Raw genomic sequence first — 23817 nt, 5'->3', positions numbered from 1 at the left:
CCTGGGGATAGGCCCCTCCCACTTCCAAAGACATGCACCTGGTGATAGGCCCCTCCCACTTCCAAAGACATGCACCAGGGGATAAGGATATGTTAGATCCACTATGGACTGGACTCTCACTATTATGTTAGATCCACTATGGACTGGACTCACACTATTATGTTAGATCCACTATGGACTGGACTCTCACTATTATGTTAGATCCACTATGGACTGGACTCTCACACTATTATGTTAGATCCACTATGGACTGGACTCTCACAATTATGTTAGATCCACTATGGACTGGACTCTCACACTATTATGTTAGATCCACTATGGACTGGACTTTCACGATATTATGTTAGATCCACTATGGACTGGACTTTCACGATATTATGTTAGATCCACTATGGACTGGACTTTCACACTATTATGCTAGACCCACTTGACGTCCATCTGCGGTCCTCTCCATCCATCCATCCATCCATTTTCTACTGTTTATTACCTTCGGGGTCGCGGGCGGTCCTCTCCAAGGTTTCTAATTTTCATCCCACTTGGTTGAGTTTTTCCTTGCCCTGATGTGGGCTCTGAACCGAGGATGTCCATGTGACTTGTGCAGCCCTTTGAGACACTTGTGATTCAGGGTTATATAAACAAACATTGATTGATTGATTGATTGATTGTGATCGGCACTGAAATCTGCAGCTTAAAGCCCTGATCACAACATCTCTAATAAGTAAGTGCGTATAATAATCGACAGGAATTATTAAGAGTAACTAGAAAATGGAACAAAAACATACATTAGTTATTCATTCAGGGAAAAAACCTCTCATTCTGAGTTATATTAAAGCAAGCATCCTTGAGAGCTGGCATTCAAAACCTTTAGAAAAGCGCACTTTTTTCTGTATTTTATTATTCATTTTCCACTAGTTGAGAAGGTAGCAACAATGAGCGTGAGTGGTGACTGCAGTCCGTGGGCAGCAGCCGCATCCCACTCAGGTCAAGAAGTGTTCTACAGACCTCTGCTCCGGGAACTAAACAAACCCCAGCCTTGAGTTCCACGCTCCTTTTGTCAAGGCAATTCTAACCTTTAACAGTTTTTTTTTCCAATCGAAAAACAAAGAAAACTCCCGCCGTAATCGTGGCACCGTTTTCAGCGATAGGTCCTCAAGGTTGTTGTAATCCAGGTCTCCGGGCTCCTTTTAAAAAGGCCCACTCAAGCCAGGCGAAGGATTGAATTTGGCTTTGGTGCAAAATGGAAATGCCAAAGGGCCTTCTGAGTCGGATGAGAGGCAGGGGGATATTCATCGTTTTCGCGCTGGCAGCTTGTGTGATAATTAGAGGTCGGGGGGGCACTCGGTGAGTCTGTGCGGGCGACACAGGGGGAAGGAAGCCAAGGAGGGTCGGAGAAAGCCAAAAAGAGGGTCAGCGAGGGTCGACGGTAAGCAAATGCTGAGGAGTAGCAGGTCAAACAAAATAAATAAAGAGTACAAACACGATATATACTTCACGTATTTTTCAGACTATAAGGTGCACTTAAAATCAGTGCACCTCATAACACGGTGTGCCGAACGTACGGAATAATTCTGGTTGTGCTTACCGACTTTGAAGCAATTTTATTTGGTACATGGTGTGATAATAAGTGTGACCAGTAGATGGCAGTAAACACATAAGAGATACGTGTAGACTGCAATATGACTGAAGTGAAAAACACTAAAATTGTATATGTTCCATGGAAAATATAGAACATTACACACGGCGCTCTAAAATATATCAAAATGTTTTAGTACGTCTTTGGTAAGCTATGAAGCCACACCGCTTGATGGAAGGTGGAGACTGCAATATGACGCTAGTAAACAACATCAACAACTTTAAATGGTTCATTGAGAATGTATAGAACAGTACGGACGAGGCAGGGGGAAGGAAGCAAAGGCAGGTCGGAGAAAGCCAAAAAGAGGGTCAGCAAGGGACGACAGTAAGTAAATGCTGAGGAGTAGCAGGTCAAATAAAATAAATAAAGAGTACAAACACTATATATACTTCACGTATTTTTCAGACTATAAGGCGCACTTAAAATCATTTAATTTTCTCCAAAAGCGACAGTGCACCTCATAACACGGTGTGCCAAACGTACGGAATAATCCTGGTTGCGCTTACCGACTTTGAACCAATTTTATTTGGTACATGGTGTGATAATAAGTGTGACCAGTAGATGGCAGTAAACACATAAGAGATACGTGTAGACTGCAATATGACTGAAGTGAAAAACACTAAAATTGTATATGTTCCATTGAAAATATAGAACATTACACACGGCGCTCAAAAAGCTATGAAAATATTTTAGTACGACTTTGGTAAGCCGTGAAGCCGCACCGCTTGATGGAAGGTGGAGACTGCAATATGACGCTAGTAAACAACACCAACAACTTTAAGCATGGACGAGGCAGGGGGAAGGAAGCAACGGCAGGTCGGAGAAAGCCAAAAAAAGGGTCAGCAAGGAACGACAGTAAGTAAATCCTGAGAAGTAGCAGGTCAAACACAAAAAATAAGAGTACAAATTTAAGTAAAATCACGATATATCTTTACCGTATTTTTCAGACTATAAGGCACACTTAAAATCATTTTATTTTCTCAAAAATCGATGGTGCGCCTAATGTACGGAATAGTTGTGGTTGTGCTTATCAACTTTGAAGCAATTTTATTTGGTACATGGTGTGAGGAAAAGTGTGACCAGTAGATGGCAGTCACACATAAGAGATATGTGGAGACTGCAATATGACTGAAGTAAAAAACACCTAAATTGTATATGTTCCATTGAAAATATAGAACATTACACATGGCGCTCAAAAATATATCAAAATGTTTTAGTACGACTTTGGTAAGCTATGAAGCCACACCGCTTGATGGAAGGTGGAGACTGCAATATGACGCTAGTAAACAACATCAACAACTTTAAATGGTTCATTGAGAATGTATAGAACAGTACGGACGAGGCAGGGGGAAGGAAGCAAAGGCAGGTCGGAGAAAGCCAAAAAGAGGGTCAGCAAGGGACGACAGTAAGTAAATGCTGAGAAGTAGCAGGTCAAACAAAATAAATAAAGAGTACAAACACTATATATACTTAACCTATTTTTCAGACTATAAGGCGCACTTAAAATCATTTAATTTTCTCCAAAAGCGACAGTGCACCTCATAACACGGTGTGCCGAACGTACGGAATAATTCTGGTTGTGCTTACCGACTTTGAAGCAATTTTATTTGGTACATGGTGTGATAATAAGTGTGACCAGTAGATGGCAGTAAACACATAAGAGATACGTGTAGACTGCAATATGACTGAAGTGAAAAACACCAACATTATATATGTTCCATTGAAAATATAGAACATTACACACGGCGCTCAAAAATATATCAAAATGTTTTAGTACGTCTTTGGTAAGCCGTGAAGCCGCACCGCTTGATGGAAGGTGGAGACTGCAATATGACGCTAGTAAACAATGTCGACAACTTTAAAGGGTTCATTGAGAATGTATAGAACAGTACGGACGAGGCAGAGGGAAGGAAGCAAAGGCGGGTCAGAGAAAGCCAAAAAGAGGGTAAGCAAGGGATGACAGTAAGTAAATGCTGAGAAGTAGCAGGTCAAACACAACAAATGAGAGTACAAATTTAAGTAAAATCACAATATATCTTTACCGTATTTTTCGCACTTAAAATCATTTCATTTTCTCAAAAATCGACGGTGCGCCTAATGTACGGAATAATTCTGGTTGTGCTTACCAACTTTGAAGCAATTTTATTTGGTACATGGTGTGAGGATAAGTGTGACCGGTAGATGGCAGTCACACATAAGAGATACGTGGAGACTGAAATATGACTCAAGTAAAAAACACCAACAATTTATATGTTCCATTGAAAATATAGAACATTACACACGGCGCTCAAAAATATATCAAAATGTTTTAGTACGACTTTGGTAAGCCGTGAAGCCGCACCGCTTGATGGAAGGTGGAGACTGCAATATGACGCTAGTAAACAACGTCAACAACTTTAAAGGGTTCATTGAGAATGTATAGAACAGTACGGACGAGGCAGGGGGAAGGAAGCAAAGGCAGGTCGGAGAAAACCAAAAAGAGGGTAAACGAGGGACGACAGTAATTAAATGCTGAGAAGTAGCAGGTCAAACAAAGCAAAGAGTACAAATACTATATATATTTACCTTATTTTCGGACTACAAGGCGCACCTAAAATCATTCAATTTCCTGCAAAATCGCCTTATAACACGGTGCGCCTAATGTACGAATTATTCTGGTTGTGCTTACCGACTTTGAAGCAATTTTATTTGGTACATGGTGTGATAATAAGAGTGACCAGTAGATGGCAGTAAACACATAAGAGATACGTGTAGACTGCAATATGACTGAAGTGAAAAACACCAACATTGTATATGTTCCATTGAAAATATAGAACATTACACACGGCGCTCAAAAAGCTATCAAAATGTTTTAGTACGACTTTGGTAAGCCGTGAAGCCGCACCGCTTGATGGAAGGTGGAGACTGCAATATGACGCTAGTAAACAACACCAACAACTTTAAAGGGTTCATTGAGAATGTATAGAACAGTACAGACGAGGCAGGGGGAAGGAAGCAAAGGCAGGTCGGAGAAAGCCAAAAAGAGGGTAAGCAAGGGATGACAGTAAGTAAACGCTGAGGAGTAGCAGGTCAAACAAAACAAATAAAAAGTAAAAACACTATATATACGTACCTTATTTTTCAGACTTTAAGGCGCACTTAAAATCATTTAATTTCCTCAAAAATCGACAGTGCGCCTAATGCAAGGAATAATTCTGGTTGTGCTTACCGACTTTGAAGCAATTGTATTTGGTACATGGTGTGAGGATAAGTGTTACCAGTAGAAGGCAGTAAACACATAAGAGATACGTGTAGACTGCAATATGACGCTAGTAAACAACAACAAAACTTTAAATGGTTCATTGAGAATATAAAGAACATTACACACAGCACTCAAAAATATTTTTACATTTTTTAGTACGACTTTGAAGCCGCACCGCTCGATGGCTCGTCGGCCCATTACGGCTACCCTAGTCTCAGGTACGAGTATTACTATGGTGTGTGTAGAAAGACCGCAAAACGCCAACTGTTAGCGGACAAATTATCTGGTGTTTTGTTTTGCAATATTAAGCAAAACCAACTTTTCTTACTTACTGGTACCTGTCAATCTGTTTTTGGGCTCTGCATAAGTCCTAAAAATGTGCGCGTTACTGCCATTGTAGTCCGTGTGGACACCAACAACATAGTTGATAAGCTTCTTCTTTTTCTCTATCTTCTTGTTATGGGGCATTTCTAATATAGAGAATTTCTAACTTATATCTGTCAGTAAACTCGCTATGGAAGCACTAAAACATACCGGTGTAGTGAGTTTACATTATTCACCCAAGGAATTTTAGTCGGACGTTTTTTTTCACGGCACACATTTGTGGAGGGAAAGAGTAGTCATTGCTGCTTGTAGGAGGAAAAGTCACCGCCACCGTCCATGGCACTGAAGACGAGACACAGCTGGCAGGTGAATAGATTGCAGAGGTAGTACGTATTATTCTAATCATCTGCTGTCTTTAAGAGTAAGCAGCCGGGAACAGAGCGAGGGAGGGGATTGGGAGTGACGGCAACGTCACGACATGTGGAAAGACAAATCTTGTGACAAACATTAAAACATTAATAAACTTGCACGCTTGGCTCTTGTGACGTGTCTACAGTGGAGCTGCTAGCAAGCGACTTCCACACCGGCGTTGTTGTTGCACTAGTGAGTATGTATGTTGTATGTATATGTATGTATATATGTATATATACATATAAAAGTGTATATATATATATATATATATATATATATATATATATATATATATATATATATATATATATAGGTGTGGGAAAAAAAATCACAAGACTACTTCATCTCTACAGATCTGTTTCATGAGGGGTTCCGTCAATCATCAGGAGATTTTGATTGAGGGAACCCCTCATGAAACAGATCTGTAGAGATGAAGTAGTCTTGTGATTTTTTTTCCCACACCTACATATTGCGCTCTACCACGGTATCGAGCACTATTCTCTGGATAATCCAATCAAGACATATATATATATATATATATATATATATATATATATATATATATATCTATCTGCGATGGGGTGGCGACTTGTCCAGGGTGTACCCCGCCTTCCGCCCGATTGTAGCTGAGATAGGCGCCAGCGCCCCCCGCGACCCCAAAAGGGAATAAGCGGTAGAAAATGGATGGATGGATATATATATATATATATATATATATATATATATATATATACTGTACATACACACCCCTTAAAGTGTTTGTTTGTTTTTGGTCACGCCAAGTAATTCAGTTTTATTGGCAGTTTTGGGGTTGTTTTTTAAGGGGACTTTGCATTACCCGCATTGTTAACTGCCTCGTGCTAGCAGTATTTCCATCTTTAGAATGTACAGAAAAGACAAAATGTGTGTTCTTGTCTCACAACAGGATTGTCGATAATGAGCAAAAACTCCAAAAAGAGTGCGGTTGCCATTCAAATAAAGGCGGGGACGACGCGGCTCGGATGGCATAGTGCGGCCCTGCCAGCAGCTTGAGTGTTCCGGGTTCGATTCCAGCATCTGCCATCCTCGTCACGGCCGTGGTGTCCTTGGGCAAGACACTTCACCCACCTTCCTCACTCAGGCGTATGAATTTATTTGGCGGAGGCGCTATTTGGCAGCCACGTTTCCGTCACCCTGCCCCAGGGCAGCTGCGGACACCAACGTGCGGACACCAACGTGCGGATGTGGCGCCAATGAACGACGGCTTCTCAGTTCTCTGTGAAGCACTTTGGGTGTCAAGGTAGGCGCCCTGTGAATCGAGTCCATTATTGTTACTATTATTATTATTATTATTAAAGTTCAGCATATTAGTTGAGGGGAAAAGGTAAAGATGTTCCATTATTAGATGCAACTACCTCTAGTCCGACATACTGCCAATCGTTATATTTCACTGCTGAGTGACATTTCTGCATGAGAAATCATCCTGGGCGTAAAAAAGCTTTTAGTGCAGTAAACACAGAGTGCTGCAATGTTGTGCCTGTCCTGCAAACGGGGCAGAGGGTCAATCTGGCCATTCAAAACAAAAACATCCATAAATCCTCCAAGCATCACGGGCTTTATCCTGAGCGTGGCACCATTACACACGCACGCGTCTAAAAGCCACGTTTTATGCTGCGGAAACAACAAATGATTCCAAAGTTATTCAACACACTGAGATGCATCTGAACGTTCATCACAAATTGGAACAATCATTTGTGCCAACAACAAAATTAGCAACTTCTTACCACAGAACTCAAATTTTAACCTTTTATGGTCAAAGCAAGTGTTGCCTTCAAGGAGGACTCATATTTACATATACATATATCCATCCATCCATTTTGTACCGCTTATTGACTTTGGGGTCGCGGGTATATATATATATATATATATATATATATAATAAATAAATGGGTTGTACTTGTATAGCGCTTTTCTACCTTCAAGGTACTCAAAGCGCTTTGACACTACTTCCACATTCACACACTGATGGAGGGAGCTGTCATGCAAGGCGCTAACCAGCACCCATCAGGAGCAAAGATGAAGTGCCTTGCTCAAGGACACAACGGACGTGACGAGGTTGGTACTAGGTGGGGATTGAACCAGGGACCCTCGGGTTACGCACGGCCACTCTCCCAATGCGCCACGCCGTCCCATAAAAATAAATACATATAAAACCAATATAAAAACAATATAAAATACATATGATTAAAAACGATTTTAAGGGTGAAACCAATTAAAACAGTAAATAAAAATACACATTTTAAAACATAAGGACATCAGAGGACCACACCACTCATATATATATATATATATATATATATATATATATATATATATATATATATATATATTTATATATATATATATACGTATATGAACACACAAATGTATATACTCATATTATATATATATATATACATACATATATATATATATATATATATATATATATATACATACATACATATATATATATATATATATATATATACATATACATAAATATATGCATATACATATATATACATATACATATATATATATGCATATACATATATACATATACACACACACATATATATATATATATATATATATATATATATATATATATATATATATATATATATATATGTCTTGATTGGATTATCCGGAGAATAGTGCTCGATACCGTGGTAGAGCGCAATATGTAGGTGTGGGAAAAAATCACAAGACTACTTCATCTCTACAGATCTGTTTCATGAGGGGTTCCCTCAATCATCAGGAGATTTTTTCTCCTGATGATTGAGGGAACCCCTCATGAAACAGATATATACATATATATACATATATACATATATATATATTTGCCGTTTTGTGTGCAGTCTTATTTACGTGGCTCACTTTCGACAGCGTCTTCACCCCGTCATCTTTCTTGTAGCGGTGTAGCGTGCAAGGACAGGAGTGGAAGAAGTGTCAAAAGGCGGTGCTAACTGTTTTAATGACATTTAGACTTTATTTCAATCAATAACGGAGCAGCATCTCCTCTTCCGTAAACAACAACAACGCCAGAAATGTGTCCCGTGAAAAACTGTCTGATGGGAACTCTAATAACTTAAGTTCCTTGGGTGAATAATTTAAACTCACTACACCGGTATGTTTTAGTGCTTTCATGGCGAGTTTACCGACAGATATAAGTAAGGACTTTACACTACTTTATATTAGAAATGGCAACAGCAGAGGATGATTGTCACATAACAAGAAGATAGAGAAAAAGAAGAAGGTGTAATCGCCACAGACTACAAAGGCGGATTCGTGCACATTTTCAGGACTTATGCAGATCCCAAATACAGATCAGCAGGTACCAGAAGGTAAGAAAAGTTTCTTTTGCATAATATTGCGAAACAAAACACCAGATAATAAGTCTTACCTTATACACAAACCATAATAATACTCCTATGTTGAAGCACAGTATAATCCATCAAGCGGTGTGGCTTCATTGCTTACCAAAGTCCTACTAAAACATTTTGATAGATGTTTTTGACCGCTGTGTGTAATGTTCTATATTTTCAATGGAACATATACACTTTTGGTGTCATGAGTCATATTGCAGTCAACACATATCTCTTATGTGTGACTGCCATCTACTGGTCACACTTATCATTTCATAATGTACCAAATGAATTAGCTACTAGGTTGGTAAGCACAAGCAAAATTATTCCGTACAATATGGCGTACAGTTGAGTTTTGAGACAATGGAAGGATTTTAAGTGCGCTTAAAATATGGTACATACATTCGGTGTTAAAATAAATAAGCTTTAGTAATAAAGACAAAAAATTAGCCTCCATATAAACGGTTTGGTGGGAGGAAGTACAAAAGAAGGCAAGATTGTTTTGTAGATATCGAGACTTGTCCAGATCCCAAATACACAAAAATAGGTACCGAATAGCTAAAAAAAATAATTAAACGCATTGTTATATGTCCCTTTTAATTTCGTGTGACGGCAGATTTTTGGATGTGAAGCCTTCGGGTGACTCACACGGGAAAAACAAACAAATAAAAAGGTATTTGACAAAAGGCACAGCATTTGTGGAAAAGAAGGGACACGAGGACCAAATCTGTCACCCAGAAAACCCCCGAGGCTAAAGAAACATTCACTGATTGGTGTAATGAAAATGTTCCCTCGTTCCTTTAGCTCCCGCTCGCCATCCTCTCCTTCTTCCCTCCGCGCTCTGCGGGCGACCCCAGGGACCGCGCTCCTCTGACAGCGGGTTATTCATTTTGAGACCTACCTATAAGGCTCCCCGAGAAAAAGTCCAGAGAGTCTATTAGCACGGGGAGGAGCGGCGGCACAAACAAGTAGGGGCATTAAAATTTGATACTCAGTGGGGTAGAAAGTCATATAAACTCTTTTTTTGGGGAGGGGGGGTTAGCGCTCTTTCTTGAAAAGGTCTATAACTGCAGCAGAGGGTTTCAAACCCTACGTCAAGATCGTTCGATCTTCAAAAAAACAGAAACTGCTGGATTTCATGCATGGGATTAGTCGTGTGAAACACATGTCAAACTACAGCTGAAGGGGATTAATGTCAAGATACAACTTTATTCAATCTGTATTTTGCCTTACCTTCCATGCCTCGCCCCTTACTCCCCTTTTCCTAATTCTATGGTGCCGTTATCTCTTTTTGACAGCATTACATTGTGTCTGCCGTGACTGATAAGGGAATAAAGGACATAAGGGCGATAAGACCGAGATAAAGGTAAGGGTTTGTTTTTGTTTTTTCTACAAAAAGCTTAGTTTTTAAGCATCGACGCTGCAATTTTTTTTCACGCAAAATAAAAAAGTGAAAATGGGAACCGAGTCGTCTAACGCTCACTATTCAAGGACATAATGAAGAGGGCCACAGTTTCAAGAGCCCGAGGGCTCAAGGGCCGAACATCGAAATGTGGAACGTTTTGTTCGAAAGTGTCTCCGCAGGTTATATTTCTTTGAAACTGCGATTTCTTAATTGCAAAGTAAAAACATCGGCTTTCAAACTGCTTTCCGACCCGACACATTGTTACTTATGCAGATAACTTTGCTTCAACATACAAACTTGCCTATTTATGAACCAATTAGGTGCAGATGTGTCTGCACTAGATCTGCATTTTAGAACCTCCTGTATCACTTTATTCCACACTCTTAAATAATCAATATTTGGACACTGATTCAGAATTAGAATTAGAAGCGATCATCATTTCCAACCCTACCTTGTGAGTGTGTTTCGGTGTGTGAACTGTGCTTGTATGGCAAAAACTAAATTTGGGATTACATGTGTTATTTCCCAACAAAAAGCACTACACAACTTGACAGATGTTTTAATCTGGCTGTAATCACTGCACACACACACACACACACACACACACATCAGGTCCCTTAATAGTTCCAGGTCATTGTCGAGCTGAACTAAATTGTCCAATAGTTGTTTTTTTTTTAACCAAAGATGTCCTCCATCCATTACGGTCTTTTCATTCAAATGCACTTAGTGCTTGCAGGAGCATTATTAAAAGAGCTGTTTTACAGTTTTCATCCCAGTCTATTCCGACAGAAATGCGGCACCCACGCGCCACCGCTCTCATGAGCGCTCGATTGCAACAGCAGAACTATGTCCACGTATTTAAAGTTCCAGGCACCCCTTGTGGTCTGGATTTTATAAAAGTTTATTAGTTACGCTCAATAAACGATTAATCAAGAATTCCATCCATCCATTTTCTACTGCTTGTCCCGTTCAGGGTCTATCTCAGCCACATTCGGGCGGAAGGCGGTGTACACCCTGGACAAGTCGCCACCTCATCGACGGGCCAACACAGATAGACAGACAACATTCACACACTAGGGACCATTTAGTGTTGCCAATCAACCTATCCCCAGGTGCATGTCTTTGGAGGTGGGAGGGGCCTATCCCCAGGTGCACGTCTTTGGAGGTGGGAGGGGCCTATCCCCAGGTGCATGTCTTTGGAGGTGGGAGGGGCCTATCCCCAGGTTCATGTCTTCGGAGGTGGGAGGGGCCTATCCCCATGTGCATGTCTTTGGAGGTGGGAGGGGCCTATCCCCAGGTGCACGTCTTTGGAGGTGGGAGGGGCCTATCCCCAGGTGCACGTCTTTGGAGGTGGGAGGGGCCTATCCCCAGGTGCATGTCTTTGGAGGTGGGAGGGGCCTATCCCCAGGTTCATGTCTTCGGAGGTGGGAGGGGCCTATCCCCATGTGCATGTCTTTGGAGGTGGGAGGGGCCTATCCCCAGGTGCATGTCTTTGGAGGTGGGAGGGGCCTATCACCAGGTGCATGTCTTTGGAGGTGGGAGGGGCCTATCCCCAGGTGCATGTCTTTGGTGGTGGGAGGGGCCTATCCCCAGGTGCATGTCTTTGGAGGTGGGAGGGGCCTATCCCCAGGTGCACGTCTTTGGAGGTGGGAGGGGCCTATCCCCAGGTGCACGTCTTTGGAGGTGGGAGGGGCCTATCCCCAGGTGCATGTCTTTGGAGGTGGGAGGGGCCTATCCCCAGGTAGATGTCTTTGGAGGTGGGAGGGGCCTATCCCCAGGTGCACGTCTTTGGAGGTGGGAGGGGCCTATCCCCAGGTGCACGTCTTTGGAGGTGGGAGGAAGCCGGAGAACATAGGTGGTAGCGACATGGTAACGTCAGCTGTGATGCTAACAGTGTGGTGCGGGTGTAGTATAAGAGAGAGGATTGTAGCTGAGATAGGTGCCAGCGCCCCCCGCAACCCCAAAAGGGAATAAGCGGTAGAAAATGGATGGATGGATGGAAGGTGCGAATCTGGTAATAAATCAAGGAAGAATTAATTCCCAAGAAAAAACAGCAGGGGGTCCATCGTCCGGCGGTGGTCCGGCTTCAAGCGGGAAGATGTTGAACAATTATGGGGCTAAAGACTTGCTACTGCTAATGTAGCATCATTTGAAAAGCCAGCCGCTAGTGAATAAGGAACATCTCGGTTCGGTGCCACACCAACAAAATGCCGAAGCAAAAATTTCCACATCAACACCGTATGAAAAAAATAGTCAACAACAGAAGGAGATAACGTCGGTAGGAACCTACCACAAACACTATTTGATTTCCTATTATGCAGCTCATTCTTATTTGACACTTATTGAAATATCTTGTGTGACATCATGCACAAAAGTGCACTTTATTTGTTTTAAACTATTGTCATGGTGTTCTACACAAAAAGTGCACTTTAATTAGGGACCGAATGTCCCTTTGTGTTTGTGACCCTATTGTGTTTCTAAGGTTTTATTATTATTTATTATTCCGCCGCATCTTTGAGCTGTAATTTGACCCCCTGAACATACTTCACAACTCACTATATTTGACACACACATCAGGACGGGCCAAAATTGCCATCTAATAAAAAATCAAACCCCAAAAATCAAAATTGAGCTCTAGCGCCCCCTAGGAAAAAACACAGCCAAAACTGCTTGTAACTTCCGTTAGGAATGTCATAGAGACATGAAACAAAAACTTCTATGTAGGTCTGACTTAGACTTAGATTTCATAAATTGAATTCCTTCATCAAAAATAAACAATAAGCTGGCAAAAAACCCTTCAAAACAAAAGTTTCCTAAAAAATGTCATTTTTGCCTCTTTGAGCTGTAATTTGACCCCCTTAAAATTCTTCAAAACTCACCAAACTGGACACACATATCCGAACTGGCAAAAGTTGCGATCTAATAAAAAACCAAACCCCAAAACTAAAAATTGCGCTCTAGCGCCCCCTAGGAAAAAACACAGCCAAAACTGCTTGTAACTTCCGTTAGGAATGTCATAGAGACATGAAACGAAAACATCTATGTAGTTCTGACTTAAACCTAGATTTCATAAATTGAAATCCTTCATCAAAAATAAACAGGAAGCTGGCAAAAACCCCTTCAAAACAACAGTTTCCTAAAAAAATTTAATTTTTTCCTCTTTGAGCTGTAATTTGACCCCCTTAAAATTCTTCAAAACTCACCAAACTGGACACACACATCAGGACTGGCAAAAATTGCGATCTAATTAAAAACCAAACACCAAAACTCAAAATTGCGCTCTAGCGCCCCCTAGGAATAAAACACAGACAAAACTGCTCCTAGGAAAAAAAAACACACACAACTGCTTGTAACTTCCGATAAGAAAGTCATAGGGACATGAACCAAAACCTCTATGTAGGTCTCACTTAGACCTACATTTCATTCATTGACATCCTTCAGCAAAAATCAACAGAAAGTTGGCAACTACCCCTTCAAAACAAAAGTTTTGTAAAAACCCGTCTCATTTTTTCAAACATTATCTCCTCTGAGCGCGTTTGTCGTGTTAGCTTCAAACCTGCACAGGAAAGAGATTGAACCCTTCTGATTAAAAGTTGATGAAAAAGTTTTTCTAACTGCTCCGGTTTTGATTTTACGAGCCTTTCAAGAACTGCTGCGCTGCTGCCGTCTCAAGATGGCCGCTTAAAAGCAGGAAGCACCAGCCTGACCACACAATGCAGAGAAGGTAGGTACTGTGCAGGTAAAGATATGTTGACTGGATGAAAGAAAGAAGCACCAGTGTGACCCCAGGCTGCAGGGAAGGTAGGTAATGTGCAGGTAAAGATATGTTGACTGGGTGAAAGAAGGAGGCACCAGTTTGACTCCAGGGTACAGAGAAGGTAGGTAATGTGCAGGTAAAGATATGTTGTCTGGGTGATGGCAGGAAGCACCAGCGGGTATGGGTGAAAGAAAGAAGCACCAGTGTGACCCCAGGATGCAGGGAAGGTAGGGAATGTGCAGGTAAAGATATGTTGAATGGGTAAAGGCAGGAAACACCAGCAAAAGTCGGTCCTGTCCATCGCTGCTTGCAGCTTTAATTTAGTGTTGTTTTGATATGTCATCTTAGTGACATCATGCACAAAAGTGCACTCATGGCTTGTTTTATAATGTCTTTGACTATCTTGCACTTTCTGTTTTGGAGATGACATGAATGTTTATGCCACTGCTTAATAACTGTTTCATAAATACACTTTTAGTTGCGATTTCCCTCTCTGCATGAAAGTTTAAAAGTAGCATATATTATTGCAGTATGAAGAAGAATGTTGTAATGTAGACACATAGAATCATCATACTGCTGTCATTATATGTGTTTAATTCAAGGCTAAGGCAAAATATGGAGATATTTATGGTGTATCGTGACATGGACTAAAAATATCTTTATATTAATAAAAAGCCACATTGCCCAGCCCTAATTTCAATTATTACTGGAGTGGAAGTAATGTAGAGCTTCTAATTATCACCTGATTGGAATTAAGTTCCGTCCTTTATGCGTTTTTTTAGCAAATGAACAGCGAAACATCAGCATTCCAAAAATTGAGGCAAAATTAAACACTTACTTTACTCCCGACACCTTTGTGGTTTCTCTGGGACCGGCCAGAACCCCCCCCCCCAAAAAATAAAAAAAAATAGCAATGCTGACTAAGCATTTGGCACCGAGCGGATTTCATTTCAGCACAACGTTGTATTTTTTCGTATTTTTTCTTTGTATTTATTTCTTTTTACGAGCAAGTCATAGTTCACCAGGATGGATAGAACACTCAGCGTTGTGAGTCTCCGGTGCCACCATCTTGCCGGCTGGCAGACTCGCGTGTCTGCCCGCTGGCGGAAGTTATCACTACACTTCAAATATGACACCTGGGTGTGCATGCCTGTGCTTTTTGAGATATGAGCACCGCACACCTTTTGCAAATCCGCCTTACACAGCTCAAATGTCTGCGGAGTGGGCCGCATATTTTCAGGGGAAAGGGGTTGGCAAGAGTCGAGCTGGGTTTGCAAAAACTGTATTTTTGTTATTGTTTTCTTTATTAGGTATGAGTTATTTGTCCAAGTACGTAATTATACAAACCCCCATTTCCATACGAGTTGGGAAATTGTGTTAGATGTAAATATAAACAGAATACAATGATTTGCAAATCCTTTTCAAGCCATATTCAGTTGAATATGCTACAAAGACAACATATTTGATGTTCAAACTCATATTTTTTTTTTTTTTTGCAAATAATAATTAACTTAGAATTCCATGGCTGCAACACGTGCCAAAGTAGTTGGGAAAGGGCATGTTCACCACTGTGTTACATCACCTTTTCTTTTAACAACACTCAATAAACGTTTGGGAACTGAGGAAACTAAATGTTGAAGCTTTGAAAGTGGAATTCTTTCCCATTCTTGTTTTATGTAGAGCTTCAGTCCTTCAACAGTCCGGGGTCTCCGCTGTCCTATTTTACGCTTCATAATGCGCCACACATTTTCCATGGGAGACAGGTCTGGACTGCAGGTGGGCCAGGAAAGTACCCGCATTCTTTTTTTTACGAAGGAACGCTGTTGTAACACGTGCTGAAAGTCGCTTGGCATTGTCTTGCTGAAATAAGCAGGGGCGTCCATGAAAAAGACGGCGCTTAGATGGCAACATATGTTGTTCCAAAAGCTGTATGTACCTTTCAGCATTAATGGTGCCTTTAGAGATTTGTAAGTTACCCATGCCTTGGGCACTAATGCACCCCCATACCATCACACATGCTGGCTTTTACACTTTGCGTCGATAACAGTCTGGATGTTTCGCTTCCCCTTTGGTCCGGAAGACACGATGACAAATATTTCCTAAAACTAATTCAAAATTGAACTCGTCAGACCACAGAACACTTTTCCACTTTGCATCAGTCCATCTTAGATAATCTCGGGCCCAGAGAAGCCGGGGGCGTTTCTGGATGTTGTTGATAAATGGCTTTCGCTTTACATAGTAGAGCTTTAACTTGCACTTACAGATGTAGCGACCAACTGTATTTAGTGAAAGTGGTTTCTGAGGTTTTCCTGAGCCCATGTGGTGATATCCTTTATAGATGGATGTCGGTTTTTGAGTGAGGGATGGAAGGTCACGGTCATTCAATGTTGGTTTCCGGCCATGCCGCTTACGTGGAGTGATTTCTCCAGATTCTCTGAACCTTTTGATGATATTATGGAGCGTAGATGTTGAAATCCCTAAATTTCTTGCAATTGCACTTTGAGAAAGGTTGTTCTTAAACTGTTTGACTATTTGCTCACGCAGTTGTGGACAAAGGGGTGTACCTCGCCCCATCCTTTCTTGTGAAAGACTGAGCATTTTTTGGGAAGCTATTTTTATAGCAAATCATGGCACCCACCTGTTCCCAATTAGCCTGCACACCTGTGGGATGTTCCAAATAAGTGTTTGATGAGCATTCCTCAACTTTATCAGTATTTATTTGCCACCTTTCCCAACTTTTTTGTCACTAATGCTGGCATCAAATTCTAAAGTTAATGATTATTTGCAAAAAAAGAAATGTTAATGAGTTTGAACATGAAATATGTTGTCTTTGTAGCATATTCAACTGAATATGGCTTGAAAAGGATTTGCAAATCATTGTATTCTGTTTATATTTACATCTAACACAGTCTCCCGACTCAAATAGAAACAGGGTTATATAAACACAGTATATTAGTGACCTCTAAGCATGAGTCAAACTGCAGGAGCAAACAGGTCGCTGACTATCTCGGGAATGGTCAAGAAAGATGTGTGCCCACTTAAATATTTACCAAGTAGACTCTGGACAAGCAGTTTTATGACGTCTCCAGATTTGCTGGAGACTGAGAGCATCAGCACATGTCAGGATGAATCATCCAAGGGCCATGAATAAAACATAGCCCAGTTGTGCCTTGGAGCTCTCCAAAGTCCCACCCTGTCCGACTCGGTACGTCTCCGGGATGTACCGAGTCGGGTCCACTGGAGAGCTCCTGGGTGTTGGACTTCAGCAATTGGTAACACAGCAAGTACACATGGAAACCTCAAACCTGGGATAAAAAACAAACTTGAGAAAAGTAGGGCGAAATACCTGATTGGAGTTTGGTTGATGACACCACATCTTTGCTCGAAGCAAACAAACACACCTGTGAAATAAAGAGGAATTAAATAAGGCCTCGCATTTTTACTTTTGAAGGTCAAGGCAAGTGTCGCCTTAAAGGAGGCTCTTAGGGCTCCAAGGCAAGTTAAAGAGCTCCAAGGCAACATTATTTTATTTTGAGGCAGGGCTCCATCCATCCAGCCATCCATCCATTTTCTACTGCGTGTCCCTTTTGGGGTCGCGGGGGGTCACTGGAGACCATCTAGGAAGCATTCAGTAGGTAGTATATACATATACTGTACATATACACATAAATATAAATATATATATATATATATATACATATATATATATATATATATATATATATATATATATATATATATATGCATGCTTTGGAACCCCTGCTGGCCCTGTGACGCAGTGGCGACTTGTCCAGGGCGTACCCCGCCTACTGCCCAAATGCAGCTGAGGTAGGTTCCAGCAACACCCTTTGCCCTCAAAAGGGACAAGCGATAGAAAAAAAACCCAAAACAAAAAACAAACAAAAAAAATATATATATACATATATATATATATATATATATATATATATATATATATATATATATATATATATATATATATATATATATATATATATATATATATATATATAATTAAACGACTCTGAAACCAATAAGGAATGTAACTGTCGCAAGAAACCTGATTGCCCTCTCAACGGGGGGTGCTTACAGACATCAGTCGTTTACCAAGCAAAGGTAACACGCAAGGACATTAACACATCCGACACGTACGTAGGATTAACCGAAGGAGCGTTTAAAAACAGATGGAATAATCACAAAGCCTCCTTTAGAAACCAGACATTGCGGAATTCTACAGAACTCAGCAAGCACATTTGGAACCTCAAAGACAATAATGTTGAATATTTAATAACATGGCAAATTCTTGCATCCAGCACACCTTACAACAGTGGTAATAAAAGATGCAACCTATGCTTAAAAGAGAAACTGTTTATTATATATCATCCAGACCTATCATCCCTCAACAAGCGCAGTGAAATCATTTCAACATGCCGCCACAGACGGAAACACCTCCTAGGTAACACATGAGCCAATCACCACACCCTACATCTGCCTGTACCCACCCACTCTGTGCCCTATATAAACCATTGTATGTGAATGCTTCCATTAAAATCTCCTGATGATTGAGGGAACCCCTCATGAAACACTTCTGTAGAGATGAAGTAGTCTTGTGATTTTTCCCACACATACATACATATATATTTGAAACTGTGGATGTTGTGCCAAAACAGGAAAATAACCATCCCGATTGTTCTAGGCCATGGGTGTCAAACTCTGGCCCGCGGGCCAAATTTGGCCCGCCGTGTAATTTCATTTGGCCCTTGAGGCAACATCATATTAACATTAGAGCTGGCCCGCCGTTGTAACACCGCATTCACCGCTAATACTCATACTCATCAACCCTCCCAATTTTCCCGGTAGACTCCTGAAGTTCAGTGCCCTCCCGAATTTCTCCCGATTTCCACCCGGACAATAATATTGGGGGGGGGGGCCGGTAAAGCACTGCCTTTGGCGTTCTCTACATGTCGCCACGTCCGCTTTTCCTCCATAAAAACAGCGTACCGGCCCACTCACATAATATATGCGGCTCATACACACAAGTGTATGCAATGCATACTTGGTCAACAGCCATACAGGTCACACTGAGGGTGGCCGTATAAACAACTTTAACACTGTTACAAATATACGCCACACTGTGAACCCACAGCAAACAAGAATGACAAACACATTTCGGGAGAACATCCGCACCGTAACACAACATAAACACAACATAAACACAACCGAACAAATACCCAGGATCACCTGCATCACTAACTCTCCCGGGACGCTACAATATACACCCCTGCCACCACCAAACCCCGCCCCAACTCAAACCCGCCGCCGAAAAGAGGCATTCAATTTGTATTTTTATTTTATTTGTTATGCCATTGATATGTTTTAATTATTATTATTTCAAACTCGATTTTGCATGTCACATAAAGTTATATAAGCCTTGCTTGGTCAATATTCAATGCAAAACTTGTTTTGGTCCCTATTAAAGGATTCATTTGTTCAGTTTTAAATTATGGCCCACTCTGTATTTGAATTTGACACCCCTCTTCTAGGCGCAGAGTTCAAAATATCCTCAGTTCCCAAACGTTTACTGAGTGTTGTTAAAAGGAAAGGCCATGTAACACAATGGTAAAAATGCCCCTGTGACAACTTTTTTGCAATATGTTGCTGACATTAAGTCCTAAGTTAATGATTATTTGCAGTCTATTGAATTGAATACAAGTTGAAAAACGATTTTGAAATCATGTTATTCTGTTTTTATTCACCATTTACACATCATGCCAACTTCACTGCTTTTGGCTTTTGTAATATTCTACCTTACTATATCTTTAAGAAAAAAATAAACCATCGGTATTGTTTGCTGTAACGGGGTTCCCAGTGGGCGACGTTCACTGAAGTATTCCAAAATGTGGCTGAATGAAAGCGACGTGTTTAGATCTCAGCTAAACATCTATTCCCATCCGTGGCACACACGGGTGTTGTTGGCACGCACCGGAGCCGGAGCAGTCCTGCCTCCTCTCTCCCTCCTTCTCCGGGCCGCCGGGTTTTGTGCCGTGAGAGCCAGAGTGACAGAAGTGCCGGTTAAGTCAAATCGCTGCATGCGGCTCAACAATGTAATACCTCCAGAAAAAACATTGGGAGATTTCCTCCCCCGCCTCCTCTCTAAAAGTATGTCAAACAGGCAGGAAGTCACGAAGCAATCTGCAGTCACAACCAGGTCAGGATGCCGCCTGGCACTATTTACAGTGGGCATCGATCGGGCGACAAGCGCCGCAAAAAGGTTTGTCAAATAGTCAATGAAGTGTTTAGTGGAAGATTTGTGTGGAGGCCGGCATGAAAAGGACCACCTGACAGCGGACTTTTACACACAAAGACTTAAAAACTTGGTAAGGTGTTCTGCGCCGCCCATGTCATGTAGAATTATCACACGGAACTTGGATTTACTTAAAGGCCTACTGAAAGCCACCACGCAGTCTGATAGTTTATATATCAATGATGAAATATTAACATTGCAACACATGCCAGTTAGTTTACTAAATTGCAATTTTAAATTTCTCGCGGAAGTATCATGCTAAAACGTCGCAGTATGTAGAGGACATTTTGTTCCAGCACTGTGACACTGGGAGCAGGTGGGTAAAGTGTCTTGCCCAGGGACACAACGGCAGTGACTAGGATGGCGGAAGCGGGGATCGAACCTGCAACCCTCAAGTTGCTGGCACGGCCGCTCTACCAACCGAGCTATAGTTATACAGCATTATTCACATGTGAATAATAAATATACAGTCTATTAGACAGCAGTATTCACAAGTGAATAATGTAAATCTAGTCTATTATACAGCAGTATTCACATGTGAATAATAGAAATACAGTCCATTGTACAGCATTATTCACATGGGAATAATATAAATACAGTCTATTATACAGCATTATTCACAAGTGACTAACATAAATACAGTCTATTATACAGCAGTATCCACATGTGAATAATATAAATAGTCTATTATACAGGATTATTCACATGTGAACAATATAAATACAGTCTATTATACAGCATTAATCACATGTGAATAACATAAATACAGGCTATTATACAGCGTTATTCACAAGTGAATAATGTAAATCTAGTCTATTATACAGCATTATTTACATGTGAATAATATAAATACAGTCCATTGGACAGCAATATTCACATGGGAATAATATAAATAGTCTATTATACAGCATTATTCACATGTGAATAACGTAAATACAGTCTATTATACAGCATTATTCACAAGTGACTAACATAAATACAGTCTATTATACAGCAGTATTCACAAGTGAGTAACATAATTACAATCTATTATACAGCGTTATTCACAAGTGAATAATGTAAATCTAGTCTATTATACAGCATTTTTTACATGTGAATAATATAAATACAGTCTATTATACAGCATTATTCACATGTGAATAACATAAATACAGTCTATTATACAGCATTATTCACATGTGAATAACATAAATACAGTCTATTATACAGCATTATTCACATGTGAATAACATAAATGCAGTCTATTATACAGCATTACTCACATGTGAATAACATAAATACAGTCTATTATACAGCATTATTCACATGTGAATAACATAAATGCAGTCTATTATACAGCATTATTCACATGTGAATAACATAAATGCAGTCTATTATACAGCATTATTCACATGTGAATAACATAAATGCAGTCTATTATACAGCATTATTCACATGTGAATAACATAAATGCAGTCTATTATACAGCATTATTCACAAGTGACTAACATAAATACAGTCTATTATACAGCAGTATTCACAAGTGAGTAACATAATTACAATCTATTATACAGCGTTATTCACAAGTGAATAATGTAAATCTAGTCTATTATACAGCATTTTTTACATGTGAATAATATAAATACAGTCTATTATACAGCATTATTCACATGTGAATAACATAAATACAGTCTATTATACAGCATTATTCACATGTGAATAACATAAATACAGTCTATTATACAGCATTATTCACATGTAAATAACATAAATGCAGTCTATTATACAGCATTATTCACATGTGAATAACATAAATACAGTATATTATACAGCATTATTCACATGTGAATAACATAAATGCAGTCTATTATACAGCATTATTCACATGTGAATAACATAAATGCAGTCTATTATACAGCATTATTCACATGTGAATAACATAAATGCAGTCTATTATACAGCATTATTCACAAGTGACTAACATAAATACAGTCTATTATACAGCAGTATTCACAAGTGAGTAACATAATTACAGTCTATTATACAGCGTTATTCACAAGTGAATAATGTAAATCTAGTCTATTATACAGCATTTTTTACATGTGAATAATATAAATACAGTCCATTGTACAGCAATATTCACATGGGAATAATATAAATACAGTCCATTATACAGCATTATTCACAAGTGACTAACATAAATACAGTCTATTATACAGCAGTATTCACATGTGAATTATATAAATAGTCTATTATACAGGATTATTCACATGTGAACAATATAAATACAGTCTATTATACAGCATTAATCACATGTGAATAACATAAATACAGGCTGTTATACAGCGTTATTCACAAGTGAATAATGTAAATCTAGTCTATTATACAGCATTATTTACATGTGAATAATATAAATACAGTCCATTGTACAGCAATATTCACATGGGAATAATATAAATACAGTCTATTATACAGCATTATTCACATGTGAATAACGTAAATAAAGTCTATTATACAGCAATATTCACATGGGAATAATATAAATAGTCTATTATACAGCATTATTCACATGTGAATAACATAAATACAGTCTATTATACAGCATTATTCACATGGGAATAACGTAAATACAGTCTATTATACAGCATTAATCACATGTGAATAACATAAATACAGTCTATTATACAGCATTAATCACATGTGAATAACATAAATACAGTCTATTATACAGCATTAATCACATGTGAATAACATAAATACAGTCTATTATACTGTACTGCTGACAGTAATACATTTTATTAGCAATCATTCGTAGGACAGTAAATCAGGATATCGTCCAGCAACATTTGTCTTCATCGACCCAGGCCTATCTCTGACAAGGCAAGAGAGAGTCTATAACTTTTATATCTGTCCCGACCGTAAACACCGGGCTGGGCGCAGTATCCGAAAAGTTGCCGAATGCCCGCAGACCTTCCATAGCCGAAGAAAAACAACAACCAGGTTCCTAATCATGGTGTGCGAGGCGGTGACAAAACCAACACCCATGCTAAAGTGCACCTGAAGACTCATAAAACATCAACCCGCCAACAAACAAAAGCTCATTCCGAGAGTAATTGCAATACTTTGTCATGGTCTTCTTCACGAAATAGGACCTAATGAAAGGTGGGGAATATACTTTTGCGGAAAAAACAAAAAAAGTCTACCATTAATTCCTGCCGGTCACATTAGGGCGAGGCAGTTAGGAAGATCTAATGACCTTGCCCATTGTCGATATGACGCGGTTCACACGAGAGGCATCAGATTCTCAGCCCACCTCGAGATTATCCGGGCCGCATGCGTTCTCCGGCAATTACCAAGCGCTTCTCTTGATGAGC

At 40.0% G+C, this 23817-nt stretch overlaps 1 protein-coding gene across 3 annotated transcripts in view; it reads right to left on the bottom strand.

Moving 5' to 3' along the window:
• Positions 1-23817, bottom strand: part of pcdh15a (protocadherin-related 15a) — a 564893-nt gene that overhangs the window by 478411 nt on the left and 62665 nt on the right. For 2 of the 3 annotated variants that reach the window (XM_061911787.1, XM_061911785.1), the window contains exon 2: positions 17507-17561. The exons of the other annotated variant lie outside the window; for it this stretch is intronic. The gene's annotated coding sequence lies outside the window, so the exon portion shown is untranslated. The remainder of the gene's footprint in view (positions 1-17506; positions 17562-23817) is intronic. 3 annotated transcript variants of the gene reach the window in all.

Source organism: Nerophis ophidion, linkage group LG09 (assembly GCF_033978795.1).
Source record: "Nerophis ophidion isolate RoL-2023_Sa linkage group LG09, RoL_Noph_v1.0, whole genome shotgun sequence".
NCBI classification, from domain to species: Eukaryota; Metazoa; Chordata; class Actinopteri; order Syngnathiformes; family Syngnathidae; genus Nerophis; species Nerophis ophidion.
The sequence above is the reverse complement of the archived record's forward strand: the minus strand, read 5'-3'. Positions and strand labels throughout refer to the sequence as shown.